The sequence below is a fragment of the Bufo gargarizans genome, chromosome 5 (genome assembly GCF_014858855.1).
Source record: "Bufo gargarizans isolate SCDJY-AF-19 chromosome 5, ASM1485885v1, whole genome shotgun sequence".
Taxonomy (NCBI): Eukaryota; Metazoa; Chordata; class Amphibia; order Anura; family Bufonidae; genus Bufo; species Bufo gargarizans.
In genome coordinates, this window is record NC_058084.1 from 491,390,988 (window position 1) to 491,413,040 (window position 22,053).

A 22,053-nucleotide genomic window follows, 5' to 3' on the forward strand; every position below is an offset into this window, starting at 1 on the left:
TAACTTACCCCAGCCCACGCTCTCAACTAATGCCCCTTCCACTATAGAAGCCATCAACAGCTTCCTAGATTCGGTCTCCCTTCCCAAACTTACTATCTCTGACACTAAAATTTTAGAATCTCCCTTTTCTATAGATGAACTGAAAAAAGTTATCAAACAGCTCCCAAAAAATAAAGCCCCAGGCCCTGATGGTTTATCAGCCCTATACTATACCACATTCGCAGACTCTATCTCTCCTTTCCTTCTTAACGTTTGTAACCAATCACTCAAAGGCGTCCCACTCACTACAGATATGACGAGAGCCCTGATAACCATTATCCCTAAAGAAGGCAAAGATCCAGCACACTGTGCAAACTATAGACCCATTTCCTTATTGAATCTTGATCTAAAACTTCTAGCCAAGATGCTGGCGAACCGTCTCTCTCCCATTCTCCCATCTTTGATACATGGTGATCAAACGGGTTTTGTGATAGGTAGAGAGGGTAAGGACAACTCGGTTAGAATTATTAATGCCATCCATCATGCCACTAAGCTCTCTCATCCCTTAGTTTTCCTCAGCACCGACGCCGAAAAAGCATTTGACAGGATTAGCTGGAACTTTTTACGGCTTACTTTGATTAAGTTTGGAATACCCATACCTTTTATTGATGCAGTCTTCTCCATGTATTCCAATGCCTCGGCGTCGGTGCTGGTGAATGAAACTACCTCCCCTTCATTCCCCATTAGAAATGGTACGCGACAAGGCTGCCCACTTTCCCCCTTGGTTTTTGTACTGTCTATGGAACCACTCCTACAATCCTTTCGCCAAAATGATAAAATTAAAGGTATTAAACTTGGTAGCCATGAACATAAAGTCGCAGCATTTGCGGACGACCTCCTTCTCATCACCTCTAACCCGAAGACATCCCTCCCATTAATATATAAAACTTTTGAAAACATTAGCCCCCTGTCTAACCTCAAAATTAACATGAAAAAGTCTCATGTTTTATGCATAGGCCTAGATATTCGCACTAAATCAGACTTAGCAGCACGATCCCCATTCAACTGGGACACCCCTTTCATAACATACTTAGGAATTACAATTAGTACAGATATTTCCAAATTATATCAACTAAATTTCATCCCACTCTTACAAAACATGAAAGACCAATTAAATAACCTTCACCTTCAGACTTTATCCTGGTTTGGCCGTAAACATATATTCACCTCTTTAGTACTTCCTAAACTTAATTACTTACAACAAGTCCTCCCCCTCCCCATTCCTAGATCCTTCTTCCAGGCCCTTGATAAGGACATTCGATCTTTCATATGGTGTCGTAAGAAAGCTCGTATACGATTTTCTGTTCTGCAGAACCCTAAAACCTTTGGCGGCATCAACCTCCCAAATCCCTCCCTCTATAATTTAGCTACCTTATTAACCAGGGTTGTTGACTGGTTCAGGAACCCTACATACAAGTCCTGCCCTAATATGGAATCTGCCCTAGCTAACATATCGTTCAGAACTTTACTAATTCACCCTCAACAAAACCGGGTTAAATTTAAGAATGCTGGCCCAGTTATAACTGCCACCCTGGAGGCATGGGACAAATTCCAGAGATCTGCCAATGGAATCCCACTCCCCTCCCCACTTACTCAAGTAAAAGACATAATAGACCTCGCTCCACTAGAGCTGAAACAAAGTCTCCCTCCATATATGCGTAACTCTGAAATATTGGCTCTTTCTCTTTATACGGAGGATGGTAAGATGATCCATAAAGATAAATTTGCCTCCATCTTCCCCGAATCCAAAATATTCCCTTCTCTCTTTTCATTTATACGAACCTGCTTAACAAAGTTTGTCCCCTACCATGCACTTTTAAGACCACTCACCTGGTTTGAAAGTCTTATCAATTCTAGACATCCCCCTAAGAAACTAATTTCACAACTGTACGGGAAATTATGCAAACCTATATGCCCTCCTAAACTAGCATTCATTGGTGCATGGGAAAAAGACCTGGGTAACATGTTCTCTGACGAGGACCAACTGAAACTATTTAGAGAGCCTCATAGCTCCTCTAGATGTGTTCGGATACAAGAAAATGGCTACAAGGTACTAACCAGGTGGTATAAAACACCCGATATCACATGTAGATATACCAGTACTGGTTCTGACGCATGCTGGAGATGTGGTGAGGAGGGCGGCAAATTCCTTCATATTTGGTGGTCCTGTCCACCTTTGAATAATTGGTGGTCTGAAATCTTTAAACAAAGCAATACAATTTGCAAATCCAAGATTGCCCCATCTCCTCAACTTGCTCTCTTAGGCCTCCCCTCCCCCCACATGTCCACTGGGGTCACTCCCCTGTTTAAGAAACTATTGTCAGCAGCGCGCCTTTTGGTACCTAGATTTTGGTTATCATCGGACCTCCCTCCTTTTGATTTCTGGGTGAACAAGGTAGATGCCATTTACAGATTTGAAGAACTGTCCGCTTGGGAAAACCGTTCTCATGACAAATTCACTACCCTCTGGAAACCCTGGATGGTTTTTAGACATTTTAACGGGGTGCACTGATGGTTTTAGGTTGTATTCTCCCTCATCCGCACTTTATACTGGTCATACTTAACTTTTGCTTTATAACTGGAAAGGTTATCTACAATGTTATGTTGTTTACCTTCTTTTGTTCGGAAATTAAGTAGTACAAAGATACTGTATACGGCTGTATATTGTCCGCTATTGTCCACGGATGTGGGAATGCTTGTACTGCCGGAATTAATCTTCAATAAAGATTTTGAAATTTAAAAAAAAAAAAAAAAACAGTGTCAGAAAAGCAATTTTTTGTCACCTTACATCACAAAAAATGAAATTCTAAGCGATCAAAAAGTCATACGCACCGCAAAATAGTACCAATCATACCTTCATCTCATCCGGAAAAAAATTAGCCCCTACATAAGAATAATAAAAAAAACTATTTCTTTCAGAATATGGAGACACTAAAAAATAATTTTATTAAAAAATGATTTATTATGTAATACTGAAACAAACAACCAAAAGTCATATTTGTTATTGTCACATCCGTAACAACCTGCTCTATAAAAATAGCACATGATCTAACCTGTCAGATGAACATTGTAAATGACAAAAAATAAAAACTGTGCCAAAACAGCTATTTTTTTATTACCTTGCCTCACAAAAAGTGTAATATAGAGCAACCAAAAATCATATGTACCCTAAACTAGTACCAACAATACTGCCACCCTATCCTGCCACCTTATCCCATTGTTTTCAAAATAGGGTCTTTTTTGGAGTTTCTACTCTATGGGTGCATCAGGGGGTCTTCAAATGTGACATGGCAACTTAAAATTATCCCAGTGAAATCTGCCCTCTAAAAACAATATGGCGTTCATTTCCTTCTGCGCCCTGCTGTGCGCCCATACAGCAGTTTACGATCACAAATGGGGTGTTTCTGTAAACTACAGAATCAGTGTAATGAATATTGAGTTTTGTTTGGCTGTTAACCCTTGCTTTGTTACTGGGAAAAATGGATAAAAATTTAAAATCTGCCAAACAGTGACATACTGAAATTTCATCTACATTTTCCTTTAAAGGTGTATTCCTATCTTAGACAATGGGGGCATATTGCTAGGATATGCCCCCATTGTCTGATAGGTGCGGGTCCCACCACTGGGACCCGCACCTATATCAAGAACAGAGCGGGGAGCGATGTGGCTGGAGGGCCCCAGATTTCCCGGGGTCCATCCACCACCATTGCTAAACCACGCCTCTCCCATAGAAGTGAATGGGAGCATGCCGCGCATGCTGGCCCATGCTCCCATTCATTTCTATGGGGCAGACGTCAATAACCAATCCAGCGCTCAGCTATTTTTGGCGGCCCCATAGAATTGAATGGAGGGTGGCTGCGCATGCGCAGTGCGCTCTCCTTCACTTTCGGGTCTCTGTTCTCGATATAGATGCGGGTCCCAGTGGTGGGACCTGCACCTATAAGACAATGAGGGCATATCCTAGCGATATGCCCCCATTGTCTGAGATGAGAAAGCCCCTTTAATTCTTGTGGAACACCTAAAGGGTTAACAAAGTTTGTAAAATCAGTTTTCAATACCTTGAGGGGTGAAGTTTCTAAAATGAAGCCATTTATGGGTGGTTTCTATTATTTAAGCCCCACAAAGTGACTTCAGACCTGAACTGGTCCTTAAAAAGTAGGTTTTGGAAATTTTCAGAAAAATTTCAAGATTTGCTTCTAAACTTCTAAGCCTTCTAAAGTTCCCCAAAAAATAAAATGGCATTCACAAAATGATCCAAACATAAAGTAGGCATATACGAAATGCAAAGCAATAACTATTATATAAGGTATCACCATTTTTTTTAATAGCAGAGATATTGAAATTTGGAAAGTGGCAAATTTTCCAATTTTTTTTGTAAATTTGGGATTTTTCTTTAAAATAAAAACAAAAAATATCATGACGTTCAATGGCTTGGATAAGTAAAAGCATTCCAAAGTTATTACCATATAAAGTGAAATAAAAATAAATAAATTTCCCAAAAACGGCCTGGTCCTTAAGGTACAAACTGGCATGGTCCTGAAGGGGTTAAAATAAACTTGTTACATCACAGTAAAATTGAAAATAAAAATGGAATGGCAAAGCATGAACCCAAAAAAATATTTGGGTACTCAAGGAGTTAAACAATCAAACATTTAGGTACTTATGGTGTAAAAAAACAAAACAAAACTTGCTTTTGATTTTTTGGTAACTCTCCTTACTTCTCAGAAATGTATTAGTTTTTTTTTCTGACACTTCTAATGAGTGGATGCACAGCCAGCAGTAAATTTCCCATCAACTCACATATTATACTAAATAGAATAGATTTCATTTTCACTGTCACTCAGTAGAAGTTTCATTGTGCACCAGTTTCATTATTCTTTGTGTGTTTGTACATAGGAGTCGAACTGTTCGAGTCATCTGTTGACTTAAAGGGATGGAAGAACTATTACAGGCTAACCGTCCCTAAACCTATCCCTTATCCCAATACCCACAAATGACACGGAGACCTTCTGTGGTAAAACGGGCCGTAGCATAACTTTATTAACCTAACATGTTCACATGTTTCTTTAATCAAACAATTAGGCATTTCCATAATAACATATATATAACATATATATATATATACCCAACATAACATGACCACGGCCAACCAACCCGACACTGCAACCCCTTGCATTGTAGAAGGACCCCGGAAGGCAACTAATCAAGCTGTACTCTTACTCATCACTTTCCCTGGTATCGCCACCTTACCCCTGCCCGCACTCACCGACCCAAGGGCACCAATATTTCTTAATACCAGTAAATACCCCTGTAGGCCCAGTTTCCCAAACAGGGGCACCCAGCGTACAGCTTCGAAAACACATGAGTTGCACATTTTCACATGCAGTGCACCATTTTCACCCTTGAATTTCCTTCCAGGATCCTTCCCCCTGCCTGCCACAGATGACCAGAGGTGACACCTCACCTATGGGCGTCTCGCCAAACCCTCAGGGCTGTCTCCAAACCCTCCTGAACACCTAACGCCCATAATCAGATCCCACATTATTGAGGTGAACACCATCAGACCGTAGGAATTGAGGCGATGCCGCCTCCAGATCTCGATGATGCACCACAAAACCTTCCAGACGCTTCACAAAACATCCCACCTCCTTGTTCAGATTAGCACGGGCCTTATGGACCCTATCCACAGATCTCGCAAACCGCCAAGTCCGTCTGGCAACCACATCGGACCACACAAGCCACAAACCAGGAAAATCGGACAATAACTGCAACAGGTCCAATTTAATATCACGAATTGCATCCCGAGAACTCCGAACACCTAACATGCAACACCAATATGTCCGGCGATCTGTCCAACGCCACATTAGCCTGCAACTTGGGCAAGACCCGCCCCCACATAAGACCCCGCAAGCCAATCCACCTAACCTGCAACACGTCCGGATCAAAACCCAACTGTCTTCCATTCCGCCGCACATCTGCCCGACAAGCCTCCCAATACACGTACGAATGACCGTATATCCAAGCCAGACAACCGTCGGACCCTATAAGAAAAAACTGAACAAAACCACATTAACAGACCTCCTGAAGAACACAATGCCACAACACCAACTTACACAAGATGAGGACGAATATAGGACCGGAAGCAAGACTACTCCCAGCGACCTATTCGCTTTATAACATCCTCCCCCAAACTCCACCGGGCCGCTTCAGTCGCAGCACCGATGCGAAACGAATGGGCCGCGTAATCCAGAGCTGGTAAACCCACAGCCGCCAAGCACTTAAGAAACACTGCAACAAACTGAAATCTCGACAGCACAGACCCATCCTGATGAACGAATAAAGATCCAATGATATCAGGCCGCAACCGCAAAAAATCCTCCAAACAACGCACCGGGCAAAGCACCGACCCCACCAATGGACGTAACCACACACGAACACCCTTACCCAGTTGATCAGTCTTAGACCGGCGTATCAAACAACACAAACCATCCGCACTCAAACACACGTCCTCCCGCAGCAAGCCCCCCCCCCCACAAGTTTTGCTGCGAGCCAACAATTCGGAGATCCGAAAAGCCCCAAAAAAGGCCAGCGAAAAGGCAGCCCGGAACAAGCACACCTCAAAACCAAAAAACCAAACTAAGCTTTGCTAAAACCCCAGCAGAATTCTGGATTTTATTTATCTCACCCAGCTGAGGTATCTGGGTGGGATATACACACCTTCCAGCACTTATACAGTACACATTACCACATTGTGGACAGTGATTTGCAAGCAGTTTCAAGCCAGACATTTTCAGTGACGGAGCACAGTGGAGCATCGCAGGCCAGCAGGAGAAGAAGCCAGCGCAGGTAAGTAAGTACTCCCATTATTGCACAGCCCCTTTAAGGTTTTCTATGTACATTACATTTTCCTGTCTGCCTGCAGTCTAATCTTCTGGTTCACCTTCTCCCAGCATTCAGAGGTGGACTTCCCTCAGTAGCTGGGATAACCCCCTTTAATTATCCTTTTCCGCTTTTTCCCTCATTTGTAGAACACATTTGAATACACCAGTCTAGAAACCTAAAATGAGACTCGAGTCCCAATATAAAATCTTTAATAAGCCACCCATGTACTATGTGCTATTTATTATAATGGTGTGATTTTATGTTTTCACCCTTCCAGGCAAGACACCCTGGGTGTGAATGCTACCTCTACTGTACATCTCTATGGCTACACCCTGAACATCACCACTATATAAAATCTGTATGACCACAGGCACACCATTTTGGTAGTAGCATGTCGGTGAGATAAAGACCTGAAGAATAGTAAGGCTGAAGACTAGAGACAAGGTACTGTAGGTCTCATCAACACAAAGATTACTTTGTGTGGGTTTCCTTTCTGGGCGTTTATTCAGTCAAGGTGTGAAAAAAGCAAAAAAGCCCTCAGAAATGTTGTGGTCAGATAGAAGTATATGCTGAGCTGCAGCTTTTCAGCTCTGCTCCTCTGTAAAAAAAGGTAAAGTTTAACATAATATACAGATATAACTATTTCTGTCAAAATTTTGAATGTGGGAAAATTGGAACACACTAACACAACTGGAAGAATATCAGTGTTATTCACTATATTGACCACTCACACCCAAGGTAAACTGCAAACAGATTCACATTCGCAATATGTGTTAAAGGGGTTATGCAAGACTATAATATTTCCCCCCCCCCCTATATGCCAGGCCCCTCACAATGAATATACTTACCTGGTTCCTCGCTCCTTGCCCCGCTCCTGGTCCCTGCATCGCTGCTGCAGCTTCTCCCCGTGCGGCAATTAAAACATCCAGTGTTGGGGGGGAGCAGCCAATGGCCGGCAGGGACGAGCCTCCCTAGCATCGCGGGTGACGCTAGGAAAGCTCGTCCCTTTAAGTATATTCAGTGTGAGGGGCACAGCATATGGGGGAGATTTTTATAATCTTGGATAACCCCTTCAAGCGCTCCTTAGCATTGTTGTCAATAACAATACATTCTAATAAGGAGCAACTGAACAAAAAAAAATTAATTGCAGTCGTTTATCTCCCTCCATATATCCACTGAAGTAGCAGTCACAACCAGACTCTGGTGCCTAAGGGGACCAAAATGCTCTTCTGTCACATAGGGTGACACCAGTATTATAAATGGAACATGGTAGCAGGTGAGCCAGTTATAGCTTTTGCGCTGGCATCCAGCACATGCAATCTACACCTCGGTTTAACCTTAACCCCAATAGGAACTAAAGTAATTAATGTTGCCCCATTGTGGGTGGAGGCACTGCATAGTCAGTTACAGATAGTAACATGATTATTATTTTTTAAATGCTTTGTGTAATAGTGGTAAAATGTGTGTGTGCGTGTGCATATATATATATATATATATATATATATATATATATGAAACCAAATAACTGAACAGCACCTCCAGAGACAATCGCAGGTGCAAGCTACCAGGCAACAATACAGCAAACAAAATAAAGTAGCAGCACACTACTAAATGCACCAAGACTGAGTGAACAGGTGAATGTGTGAACAGGGTCAAATACATGATGCCAATACTTACTAATAAGCAGTGAAGAAGCTATTAGCGCACATTATTGATCAAAAATATGTCGGGCCCACCTACCAGACGACAAGGTAGCTTCTTATCAGATGGGACCTACTCTAACACAGAGTGTCCAGCTCCATTGTTACTCTGATTAAAAGCACCAAGGGGTGGGGGATGGCCGGGGAGTGCTAAGTTCCAAAGAGGATGCCTAGTCCTCTATAATATACATATAACCAAAAAAAATTTGGAACTGTTTTGGGACAGTTTTTATTTATTTATTTTTACAGCGTTTATATGAGGGGGGTTAGGTCATGTGACAGCTTTATAGAGCAGATCGTTACAGACGTGGCAATACCTAATATGTATACTTTTTTTTATTTATTTAAGTTTTACACAATAATTGCATTTCTGAAACCCAAAAAATGATGTTTTAGTGTCTCCATAGTCTGAGAGCCATAGCTTTTTTATTTTTTGGGAGATTGTCTTAAATAGGGTATCATTTTTTGCGGGATGAGATTACGGTTTGATTGGTACTATTTTGGGGGTCATAAGCCTTTTTGATTGCTTGCTGGCTGTTGCACTTGTTGTGATGTAAGGTTAAAAAATGGCTTTTTTGGCACATTTTTTTTTTTACGGTGTACACCTGAGGGGTTAGGTCATGTGATATTTTTATCAAGCAGGTTATTACGGATGCGGTGATACCTAATATGTACACTTTTATTTTATTTTTTCACTTTAACACAATAATAGCATATTTGAAATAAAAAAAAATTATGTTTTAGGCCTCCTGCACACGACCGTTGTGTGCACCCGTGGCCGTTAGCCCATGTAACGTTTTTTTCTGCGGTCCCATTGACTTTCAATGGGTCTGTTGAAAACTCGGCTACTGCACCATTTTGTCACCCGCGCCCGTGACCCGTGTTTCCTGCCTGTCAAAAAATATAACCTGTCCTATTTTTTTAACGGCTAACGGGTCGCGGCCCCATTCAAGTGAATGGGGCCGTGAAAAACGCAGTTGCACACCCGTTTTGACATCCGCATCCGCGCCCGTTTTATTTCATCCTTCTGGCATGGGCAAATTGTCTGGCCAAACTTGTGGCAATAAAATTGAAAAAAAATATATACAGGAAGTTTTAGGTGACAGGATATTCTAATTTCTAGCCATCTGTGGTAAACAGCTTGTGTGTGGTGAGGCAGCCATTGCAGCAGGTTATTTTCATCCACCACGCCGCGATGGAATGTTGAAAAACGAATAACCCTCGTCCAGGAGAGGCCCGAGCTATGGAATACCCGTCAAAATTCCTATAGTAACCGATTATAAAAAGATGCTTCGTGGGAGAAAGTGGCACGGAGCATGGGCCAAAGCTGATAGCCGAGGCCGGGCAGAATTAGGTAAGTGTTAGCAATGTAGTTGTGCTGTCCTTGCCCTCTGTGTGGCCCTAAGATGTAGTTTTAAATTCCCTGAGGTGACAATAGTGTTTTTTTGGTGGTCCAGCCTCCTTTTGCCTAAAGGCCTGTACATGGTTTTTAAAAGAGACGTCTATTTTTTCCCTTTATTAATTATTTACCTCACAATTGTCTATTATGTCATTTCTAAACAGTTAAACAAACCAAAACCCGCTGGGCGAGTTGCCGGGACCAATTCCGGCGGGAGATGACCAGCAAAGGCCGGAGTGGGGAGGGAACCTCGAGGAAACGGGCTTATATTTATACGGCCCAGTTGCAGTTTCTAAGGCCAGTAATGGAATTGAGGCCATAAGTATTTTTAATGTATTTTTCAAAATGTTTAATATTTTCACACTTACGTTTGATTTTTGATGAGCTAAAGTGTCCAAGAAACTAATGGATACAGTTGTGTTGTTCTATTAAAGACCTATACTTTCTGTAGGGCAGCCATGTCATAACTGACTACATCCAGCTCTTTACCAACTGAAACTCCCAGCATGATAGAATAGCTGTAAGCTAATCAGTCCTGCTTGGAGTTGTAGTTGGGCATCAGCTGGTGGGCAACAGTTTGTACATGCCTGGTGTTGGTTGGCTACATCAGTTTTGTGGTGGAGTCAAACCAGGGGCCACCGCTTATGAGCTGAATGATGAGACGACACGTGTAGTGTGCAGATGGCGCCTCCCTTCTCTGTTTTGTTCGCGTAGAAGCAAATTATTGACCCTCCTGGAACATAGATGTTTCCAATTGGAACAAGAAAAGAGAATAGAGATGACACTTGCGCACTACATGCATTATTTCCTCATACAGTAGATCATTGTGTTTGTCGGCTCCTAGTCACACACCAATATTTTAAAAAGCTTTCAGAAAGCCTCCCGTTTAAATGGGAGCCCTGAATAGGGTTTTTTGGTAAAAAAAATTGGGGCGACATGAGATATGTACCATAGCGACCTATTATCTAACTTTTGGATGTTTTGGAAATGGTTACCCTTTAGGTATTGGCATTGTCATTTATATTGCTGAAATGGTATTGCACCAAACACAACATGGGTTCCTTACATTGCTCCTATAAAATGACAATAACTAGATCCTATGCAAAAGGGTAAAACTGATGTTGCAACTACGCTTGACCAGCAGGATTAAAGCTACTACTCTCACCATGGTCAAGTGTGGCCTGGTACATGTTGTTTCTCTGTAAATTATGTTCTACTAGGTTCAAATTACATCTTGTATCTTTGGATGGTGGTAGCGGGGCACATACAGATGAGTTGGCCTGAATTTCAGCACTGGTTTTGGTCCTTGAATGAGGAATCCTCTTCAGAGGCTAGACAGCTCCAAACAGCAAACAATGTTTTCCCATTTCCGGAACATTAGGCCTTTACAAGACTTATCCCATCGATAGATTTAAAATGCTATTCAAATTAGATTTCCACATTTCACATTAAAGCAGTTATTCTTTGTGTAAAATCAAATCTCTGATGTATGCTGCCACTCTGTATATATATATTGTATTCACACGGTTGTTTTCGACTAATATAATCTATGTACTTTTGTAATGTTGAAATCAAATGAACTAATCTTTTTATTTAATTTTTTTCAAATACAGTACTGTGGACAGTCTGGATCCATCCCAAGATTCAGATACGTCGGGCAGTGAAACCCCTGCAGTATTTTCACCCCAAGCAAGTCCTGCTCCAACGCCGGCTGAGGACCTGGAGGACTCCACACTGGCCGAGGCCCCCCTACCACTGGCCAGTCCACCCCGGATTGTCCAGCCCCAGCCCAGACGTTGCCGCCAAGTCCCTCCCTCTACCTTTGGGCAAGAGAGTCGGGAAGTTATTGACGCCCGCGTCGTCGATTTTCTTGCCCAGAGGAGGAGTGATGGAGTTGAGGAGAAAATGTTACGGGGCTTAGGGCCGCTAATGAAGCACGTCACTCCTTTGGAGCATCATGAGTGCCTTGCTTCATTAGCGGTCGTTATAAAAATGTTTGCTCTACCCAACCATGGTGACATTCCGGGGAAGCTAAATGGCATAAAAGTAGACATTTAGAATGCCGAACAGCAGCAAAGGTCCGGGCCCTTTGACTTTGCGCCCCAAACATCCCAAGGGCCTTCTTACCAACAACAACCCCAGTATGGACTACCCCAGGGCCCATTGCAACAAGTGGGTCAGCCCCTTTACCCGGGCAGTTTCACATCTGTGGCACCTCAACAGGCCAATGTAAGGCCACGGTCCACGTTTACACCGGCATCATTCACTCAGGACCTTCTGAATTTGTAAACATGTATTAACGTTTTGTTAGGAGCACTTTATATGTTTCTTCCTTAATGTTGGAACCATTGGCTTCCATTCGATTACGTTGATCTCAATCTTCAACATAAATGTTGTTTGGGCCAAAAAGTAGTTGACTGTTTTTTATTTGGCACACTACACAAAACATTTCCTTTTCAAATTTATATATAAAAAAGAAACACCACACACTTTAACTCACAAAGCAACACTTTATTTGAATGAGCAACATCTTTATTTTTGGATACGGTCATGATGAGGTATTAGAAAAAATTTTGGACCAGAAAATACAAATATAAAGATGGTAAAGTCAATTTACATTTTGACCAAAACATCATTTATATTACTTTATATGCAAATTTAAATGTGTGATGTCCAAAAAATCTCAGCCCGCAAGCCCGCGTCAAGGGTCCTCATTATCTTGCGAGTCCCTACACTCAACTACCACAATAATTTTTAGTTTTCTATCTACAAAATAAAAAAAAGCTAGAGCCCAGAAGATTTCAAAAACTGCCACAAATAGCGTCCCTCTGCCATGGCACAGACCCCTCTGGGCTGTAAAAGTAGTCTGCATAGAGTTCCCGAACTGCAATGCCTGCAGTCCCAGGTCGTCTATGCAGGGTCCTTTCCAAACCCAAATCTGAAGATGTAGGAAGCTCTTCCATGTCAACAGAAGAGGAAGCCTCGTGAATCCTGGTGAAGTTGTGTAGAACAACACATGCTTTAATCACCAGGGTAGCATTCTCCGGAGCCATCTGTATGGATGACAAAAACACCCTCCACTTGCTAGAGAGTATCCCGAAAGCGCACTCAACATACCGACGGACACGAGTCAACCGGTAATTGAATATATGCCTCCTGACATCCAAACCACGCTTTGGAAAGGGCCGCATATGCAAAGTCAATGCAAACCCTTCATCCGCCACGATGACAAATGGAGCCAGCGGACCTGCATATCCGGGCAGTCTTCTGGACTCCGGCAGGGCAAGCTGGTTGGCACGATACCGCTCACCCATTCTAGAAGCACTAAAGATGCGAGCATCCGCAGCGCCCCGATATCAACCATTATAAACCGGTAGTTACTGTCAGCACTACCGAAAAATATTGTTTATAATTGAAGAAACGGCTCCCTGAGTGTGGTGGCTTCTTCACACGGATGTGTTTGCCATCCATTGCCCCGATGCAGTTTGGAAACTGCACAGAATTTTGGAAGCCCTCTGCGATCCGAACCCAATCGTCCACCTTGGGCTGCGGCATCACCGTCTCTCGAAGTTGCTGCCACATGACATGGCAAGTGTGTCGTACAATACTCGAGATTCCTAAAAGAAACTCAAAATGCAGTGATGCAAAAGAGTTCCCAGTTGCAAGGAATCTGTTGAGAAAAAAAAACAAAAAAACTGTAAACTGCAAATATAAGGGAACAACAGATTCCAGATTCAAGTATAATGTTGTATACAGCCTATGTCTAGTGGTGGTGAACCTATGGGATGGGTGCCAGAGGCGGCACTCAAGGCCCACTGTGTGTGCACCCACACCCATTGAAAAGACTATGGTTTACAAATATACACCCTTGAGTTTACAAACCATTCATCAGCACAGGGCACACTATGCAAACTACCGGCAGCACTGATTTGATGCCTGAAATTATAGCAAAATGCAAAAATGCTATGACGTTAAACTATATTGTAGTACAGTATTCATGCAAAATTGCCGTGTTGAAAATTTGAAAAAAAAAATGCTACGGATCTGGCTAGAACATTGCCAACTCAGTCTGATAACGTCTCGCCATCACTGCCCTATGGTGTATATGAGCTAAACACTAACTATTGGGGTGTGGGCAGTACTACCACAACTAAGTTACATCAACTATGTTTAGCCCCTTTATAAATGCAGAGAGTGTTGTGCACGTTCGAAATATTGTGAACATTAGGCATGATGAAGACGTTAGCTGGAAATCTCAGGGGTTCGCAGCAGCACAATCCTACGAAATAGGGTACAGACCGGTATATAGACTTCTAACAGGGTGGTGCACGCAGATAGAGATCCTGACTGAGGGACCAAATTATAAAAAATAAAAAAAACTGCACTCACCAGTAGGGATGAGCGAACCCGAACTGTATAGTTCGGGTTCGTACCGAATTTTGGGGTGTCCGTGACACGGACCCGAACATTTTCGTAAAAGTCCGGGTTCGGGTTCGGTGTTCGTCGCTTTCTTGGCGCTTTTTGAAAGGCTGCAAAGCAGCCAATCAACAAGCGTCATACTACTTGCCCCAAGAGGCCATCACAGCCATGCCTACTATTGTCAATGGCCAGTGCAGCATGTGACCCAGCCTCTATTTAAGCTGGAGTCACGTAGCGCCGCCCGTCACTCTGCTTTGATCAGTATAGGGAGAGGTTGCAGCTGCGACGTTAGGGCGAGATTAGGCAGTGATTAACTCCTCCAAAAGACTTCATTCAGTGATCGATCTGCAGCTGTGGATCATTGAACTGCTGATATTCAATTGCTCACTGTTTTTAGGCTGCCCAGAGCGTTTTTCATTCACTTTTTTCTGGGGTGATCGGCGGCCATTTTGTGTCTTGTAGTGCGCCAGCACAAGCTGCCACCAAGTACATTTAACCATCAATAGTGTGGTTATTTTTTGGCTATATCCTACATCAGGGTGAAGCTGTCACACCAAGTGCAATTAACCATCAATAGTGTGGTTATTTTTTGGCCATATACTACATCAGGGGCAAGCTGAGCCTGTCACCAAGTGCATTTAACCCTCAATAGTGTGGTTGTTTTTGGGCTATATCCTACATCAGGGTGAAGCTGTCACACCAAGTGCATTTAACCATCAATAGTGTGGTTATTTTTTGGCCATATACTACATCAGGGGCAAGCTGAGCCTGTCACCAAGTGCATTTAACCCTCAATAGTGTGGTTGTTTTTTGGCTATATCGTACATCAGGGTAAAGCTGTCACACCAAGTGCATTTAACCATCAATAGTGTGTTTTTTTTTTGGCCATATACTACATCAGGGGCAAGCTGTCACACCAAGTGCATTTAACCCTCAATAGTGTGGTTATTTTTTGGCTATATCCTACATCAGGGTGAAGCTGTCACACCAAGTGCATTTAACCATCAATAGTGTGGTTATTTTTTGGCCATATACTACATCAGAGGCAAGCTGTCACCAAGTGCATTTAACCCTCAATAGTGTGGTTGTTTTTGGCTGTATCCTACATCAGGGTCAAGCTGTCAAACCGAAGTGCATTTAACCATCAATAGTGTGGTTATTTTTTGGCCATATCCCAGTCTAATTCTGACTGTAAACGTATACCTGTCACCCAGCGCCTAAATAATAGGCCTCAAATTTATAGTCAGCTAAATCTGTGGTTATTGCTGCGGCTGGGCAAGTTATTTAGTGTCCTTTAAAGCACAGTTTTTGTTCTGGGTTAAAATACAATTCCCAATTTAGCAATTCTCTAAATTAGTGGTTTCTGCTGTATCAGGCCTACTTTAAATCCATCCCTAAAAGGGTATATCAGAATCAAGGTGCCCTAACCCCTGAAGACGCCGTGATACCGCGAAACATGTCGGGGGGCAGCGTGAGGCTCTGATTTTTATGGCAGTATATCACTGGGCCATAACAGTACAATAAAATGAATCGCACTGAGCAAACATAAAATATAGGCAAGCGCGCAGCCTGCTGGCAAAAGTGTGTATTGAAACCCAGTCAGATAACAGTCCTGACAGGGTGATTTAAAGGGATATACAAATGACCAGTGACTACTGAGAATTTTAACAAAACTAGTTATTTACACCATAAGTATTAAATAATAAGAAATAAAAGTTAAGTCTTAGTTAAGTAGGTAGGTGCAGGAAAAGTGGTGTCATTTAGTCCTAAAGACATTAGTAGTAGACAGTGTTGATTAACACACCACATCCCTGCTCTTAAAGGGGAAGTACAGTAATTGTAATTCTCAACAACTTCACACACACGCTACTGTGCATATCCCAGTCTAATTCTGTCTGTAAACGTATACCTGTCACCCAGCGCCTAAATAATAGGCATCAAATTTATATTCATCCAAATCTGACATTATTGCTGTAGCTGGTCAAGTTATTTAGTGTCCGTCAAAGCACAGTTTTTGTTCTGGGTTGAAATACAATTCCCAATTTTGCAATTTCCTAATTTAGTGGTTTCTGCTATATCAGACCTACTTTAAATCTATCCCTAAAAGGGTATATAAGATTCAAGGTGCACATAGGGTCATTCTCAATAACTTCACACACACGCGCTACTGTGCATATCCCAGTCTAATTCTGTCTGTAAACGTATACCTGTCACCCAGCGGCTAAATAATAGGCCTCAAATTTATAGTCAGCTAAATCTGTGGTTATTGCTGTTGTTGTTACTGCTGTGCCTGTATTAGTGTAATACGGTACCTAAATAGATAGCCAGATAGTGTTAGGTGTCTGTAAAAAAAGGCCTGAATTTGAATTCAATACATTGGGCCAAATAATATTTTTGTTGTTGTGGTGAACGATAACAATGAGGAAAACATCTAGTAAAGGACGCGGACGCGGACATGGTCGTGGTGGTGTTAGTGGACCCTCTGGTGCTGGGAGAGGACGTGGCCGTTCTGCCACAGCCACACGTCCTAGTGTACCAACTACCTCAGGTCCCAGTAGCCGCTATAATTTACAGCGAAATTTGGTGGGGCCCAATGCCGTTCTAAGGATGCTAAGGCCTGAGCAGGTACAGGCATTAGTCAATTGGGTGGCCGACAGTGGATCCAGCACGTTCACATTATCTCCCACCCAGTCTTCTGCAGAAAGCGCACAGATGATGCCTGAAAACCAAGCCCATCAGTCTGTCACATCACCCCCATGCATACCAGGGAAACTGTCTGAGCCTCAAGTTATGCAGCAGTCTCTTATGCTGTTTGAAGACCCCGCTGGCAGGGTTTTCTAAGGGCATCCACCTAGCCCTTCCCCAGCGGTGGAAAACATAGACGCACAACCACTTATGTTTCCTGATGATGAGGACATGGGAATACCACCTCAGCATGTCTCTGATGATGACGAAACACAGGTGCCAACTGCTGCGTCTTTCTGCAGTGTGCAGACTGAACAGGAGGTCAGGGATCAAGACTGGGTGGAAGACGATGCAGGGGACGATGAGGTCCTAGACCCCACATGGAATGAAAGTCGTGCCACTGACTTTCACAATTCGGAGGAAGAGGCAGTGGTGAGACCGAGCCAACAGCGTAGCAAAAGAGGGAGCAGTGGGCAAAAGCAGAACACCCGCCGCCAAGAGACTCCGCCTGCTACTGACCGCCGCCATCTGGGACGGAGCACCCCAAAGGCAGCTCCAAGGAGTTCCCTGGCATGGCACTTCTTTAAACAATGTGCTGACGACAAGACCCGAGTGGTTTGCACGCTGTGCCATCAGAGCCTGAAGCGAGGCATTAACGTTCTGAACCTTAGCACAACCTGCATGACCAGGCACCTGCATGCAAAGCATAAACTGCAGTGGAGTAAACACCTTAAAAACAAGGAAGTCACTCAGGCTCCCCCTGCTACCTCTTCTGCTGCTGCCGCCTCGGCCTCTTCTGCTTCTGCTGCCTCGGCCTCTTCTGCTGCTGCCGCCTCAGCCTCTTCCTCCGCCTCTGGAGGAACGTTGGCACCTGATGCCCAGCAAACAGGGGATGTACCACCAACACCACCACCTCCGTCACCAAGCATCTCAACATGTCATACGGCAGCGTTCAGCTCTCCATCTCACAAACATTTGAGAGAAAGCGTAAATTCCCACCTAGCCACCCTTGATCCCTGGCCCTGAATGCCAGCATTTCTAAACTACTGGCCTATGAAATGCTGTCATTTAGGCTGGTGGACACAGACAGCTTCAAACAGCTCATGTCGCTTGCTGTCCCACAGTATGTTGTTCCCAGCCGGCACTACTTCTCCAAGAGAGCCGTGCCTTCCCTGCACAACCAAGTATCCGATAAAATCAAGTGTGCACTGCGCAACGCCATCTGTGGCAAGGTCCACCTAACCACAGATACGTGGACCAGTAAGCACAGCCAGGGACGCTATATCTCCCTAACTGCACACTGGGTAAATGTAGTGGCAGCTGGGCCCCAGGCGGAGAGCTGTTTGGCGCACGTCCTTCTGCCGCCAAGGATCGCAGGGCAACATTCTTTGCCTCCTGTTGCCACCTCCTCCTACTCAGCTTCTTCCTCCTCTTCTTCCACTTGCTCATCCAGTCAGCCACACACCTTCACCACCAACTTCAGCACAGCCCGGGGTAAACGTCAGCAGGCCATTCTGAAACTCATATGTTTGGGGGACAGGCCCCACACCGCACAGGAGTTGTGGCGGGGTATAGAACAGCAGACCGACGAGTGGTTGCTGCTGGTGAGCCTCAAGCCCGGCCTGGTGGTGTGCGATAATGGGCGAAATCTCGTTGCAGCTCTGGGACTAGCCGGTTTGACGCACATCCCTTGCTTGGCGCATGTGCTGAATTTGGTGGTGCAGAAGTTCATTCACAACTAGCCCGACATGTCAGAGCTGCTGCATAAAGTGCGGGCCATCTGTTCGCGCTTCCGGCGTTCACATCCTGCTGCTGCTCGCCTGTCTGCGCTACAGCGTAACTTCGGCCTTCCCGCTCACCTCCTCATATGCGACGTGCCCACCAGGTGGAACTCCACCTTGCACATGCTGGACAGACTGTGTGAGCAGCAGCAGGCCATAGTGGAGTTTCAGCTGCAGCACGCACGGGTCAGTCGCACTGCGGAACAGCACCACTTCACCACCAATGACTGGGCCTCCATGCGAGACCTGTGTGCCCTGTTGCGCTGTTTCGAGTACTCCACCAACATGGCCAGTGGCGATGACGCCGTTATCAGCGTTACAATACCACTTCTATGTCTCCTTGAGAAAACACTTAGGGCGATGATGGAAGAGGAGGTGGCCCAGGAGGAGGAGGAGGAGGAAGAGGGGTCATTTTTAGCACTTTCAGGCCAGTCTCTTCGAAGTGACTCAGAGGGAGGTTTTTTGCAACAGCAGAGGCCAGGTACAAATGTGGCCAGCCAGGGCCCACTACTGGAGGATGAGGAGGACGAGGATGAGGAGGAGGTGGAGGAGGATGAGGATGAAGCATGGTCACAGCGGGGTGGCACCCAACGCAGCTCGGGCCCATCACTGGTGCCTGGCTGGGGGGAAACGCAGGACGATGACGATACGCCTCCCACAGAGGACAGCTTGTCCTTACCCCTGGGCAGCCTGGTAAACATGAGCGACTACATGCTGCAGTGCCTGCGCAACAACAGCAGAGTTGCCCACATTTTAACGTGTGCGGACTACTGGGTTGCCACCCTGCTGGATCCACGCTACAAAGACAATGTGCCCACCTTACTTCCTGCACTGGAGCATGATAGGAAGATGCGCGAGTACAAGCGCACGTTGGTAGACGCGCTACTGAGAGCATTCCCAAATGTCACAGGGGAACAAGTGGAAGCCCAAGGCCAAGGCAGAGGAGGAGCAAGAGGTCGCCAAGGCAGCTGTGTCACGGCCAGCTCCTCTGAGGGCAGGGTTAGCATGGCAGAGATGTGGAAAAGTCAACACGCCACAGCTAACTGCACCACCACCTGATACGCAAAGTGTTAGCAGGAGGCAACATTTCACTAACATGGTGGAACAGTACGTGTGCACACCCCTCCACGTACTGACTGATGGTTCTGCCCCATTCAACTTCTGGGTCTCTAAATTGTCCACGTGGCCAGAGCTAGCCTTTTATGCCTTGGAGGTGCTGGCCTGCCCGGCGGCCAGCATTTTGTCTGAACGTGTATTCAGCATGGCAGGGGGCGTCATTACAGACAAACGCAGCTGCCTGTCTACAGCCAATGTGGACAAGCTGACGTTCATAAAAATGAACCAGGCATGGATCCCACAGGACCTGTTCATCCCTTGTGCAGATTAGACATTAACTACCTCCCCTTAACCATATATTATTGTACTCCAGGGCACTTCCTCATTCAATCCTATTTTTATTTTCATTTTACCATTATATTGCGAGGCAACCCAAAGTTGAATGAACCTCTCCTCTGTCTGGGTGCCGGGGCCTAAATATATGACAATGGACTGTTCCAATGTTGGGTGACGTGAAGCATGATTCTCTGCTATGATATGAAGACTGATTCTCTGGTGACATGAAGCCAGATTCTCTTTTACGGGTCCTCTCTCCTCTGCCTGGGTGCCGGGGCCTAAATATATGACAATGGACTGTTATAGTGGTGGCTGACGTGAAGCCTGATTCTCTGCTATGACATGCAGACTGATTCTCTGCTGACATGAAGCCAGATTCTCTGTTACGGGACCTCTCTCCTCTGCCTGGGTGCCTGGGCCTAAATATATGACAATGGACTGTTACAGTGGTGGGTGACGTGAAGCATGATTCTCTGCTATGATATGAAGACTGATTCTCTGGTGACATGAAGCCAGATTCTCTGTTACGGGACCTCTCTCCTCTGCCTGGGTGCCGGGGCCTAAATATCTGACAATGGACTGTTCCAATGTTGGGTGACGTGAAGCATGATTCTCTGCTATGACATGCAGACTGATTCTCTGCTGACATGAAGCCAGATTCTCTGTTACGGGACCTCTCTCCTCTGCCTGGGTGCCTGGGCCTAACTATATGACAATGGACTGTTACAGTGGTGGCTGACGTGAAGCCTGATTCTCTGCTATGACATGCAGACTGATTCTCTGCTGACATGAAGCCAGATTCTCTGTTACGGGACCTCTCTCCTCTGCCTGGGTGCCTGGGCCTAAATATATGACAATGGACTGTTCCAGTGGTGGCTGACGTGAAGCCTGATTCTCTGCTATGACATGCAGACTGATTCTCTGCTGACATGAAGCCAGATTCTCTGTTACGGGACCTCTCTCCTCTGCCTGGGTGCCTGGGCCTAAATATATGACAATGGACTGTTACAGTGGTGGGTGACGTGAAGCATGATTCTCTGCTATGATATGAAGACTGATTCTCTGGTGACATGAAGCCAGATTCTCTTTTACGGGTCCTCTCTCCTCTGCCTGGGTGCCGGGGCCTAAATATATGACAATGGACTGTTCCAGTGGTGGCTGACGTGAAGCCTGATTCTCTGCTTTGACATGCAGACTGATTCTCTGCTGACATGAAGCCAGATTCTCTGTTACGGGACCTCTCTCCTCTGCCTGGGTTCTGGGCCTAAATATCTGACAATGGACTGTTCCAATGTTGGGTGACGTGAAGCATGATTCTCTGCTATGATATGAAGACTGATTCTCTGCTGACATGAAGCCAGATTCTCTTTTACGGGACCTCTCTCCTCTGCCTGGTTGCCTGGGCCTAAATATCTCACAATGGACTGTTCCAGTGTTGGGTGACGTAAAGCATGATTCTCTGCTATGACATGAAGACTGATTCTCTGCTGACACGAAGCCAGATTCTCTGTTATGGGACCTCTCTCCTCTGCCTGGGTCTAAATATATGACAATGGACTGTTACAGTGCTGGGTGACCTGAAGCCAGATTCTCTGCTATGGGACCTCTCTCCAATTGATATTGGTTAATTTTTATTTATTTTATTTTTATTTTTATTCATTTCCCTATCCACATTTGTTTGCAGGGGGTTTACCTACATGTTGCTGCCTTTTGCAGCCCTCTAGCCCTTTCCTGGGCTGTTTTACAGCCTTTTTAG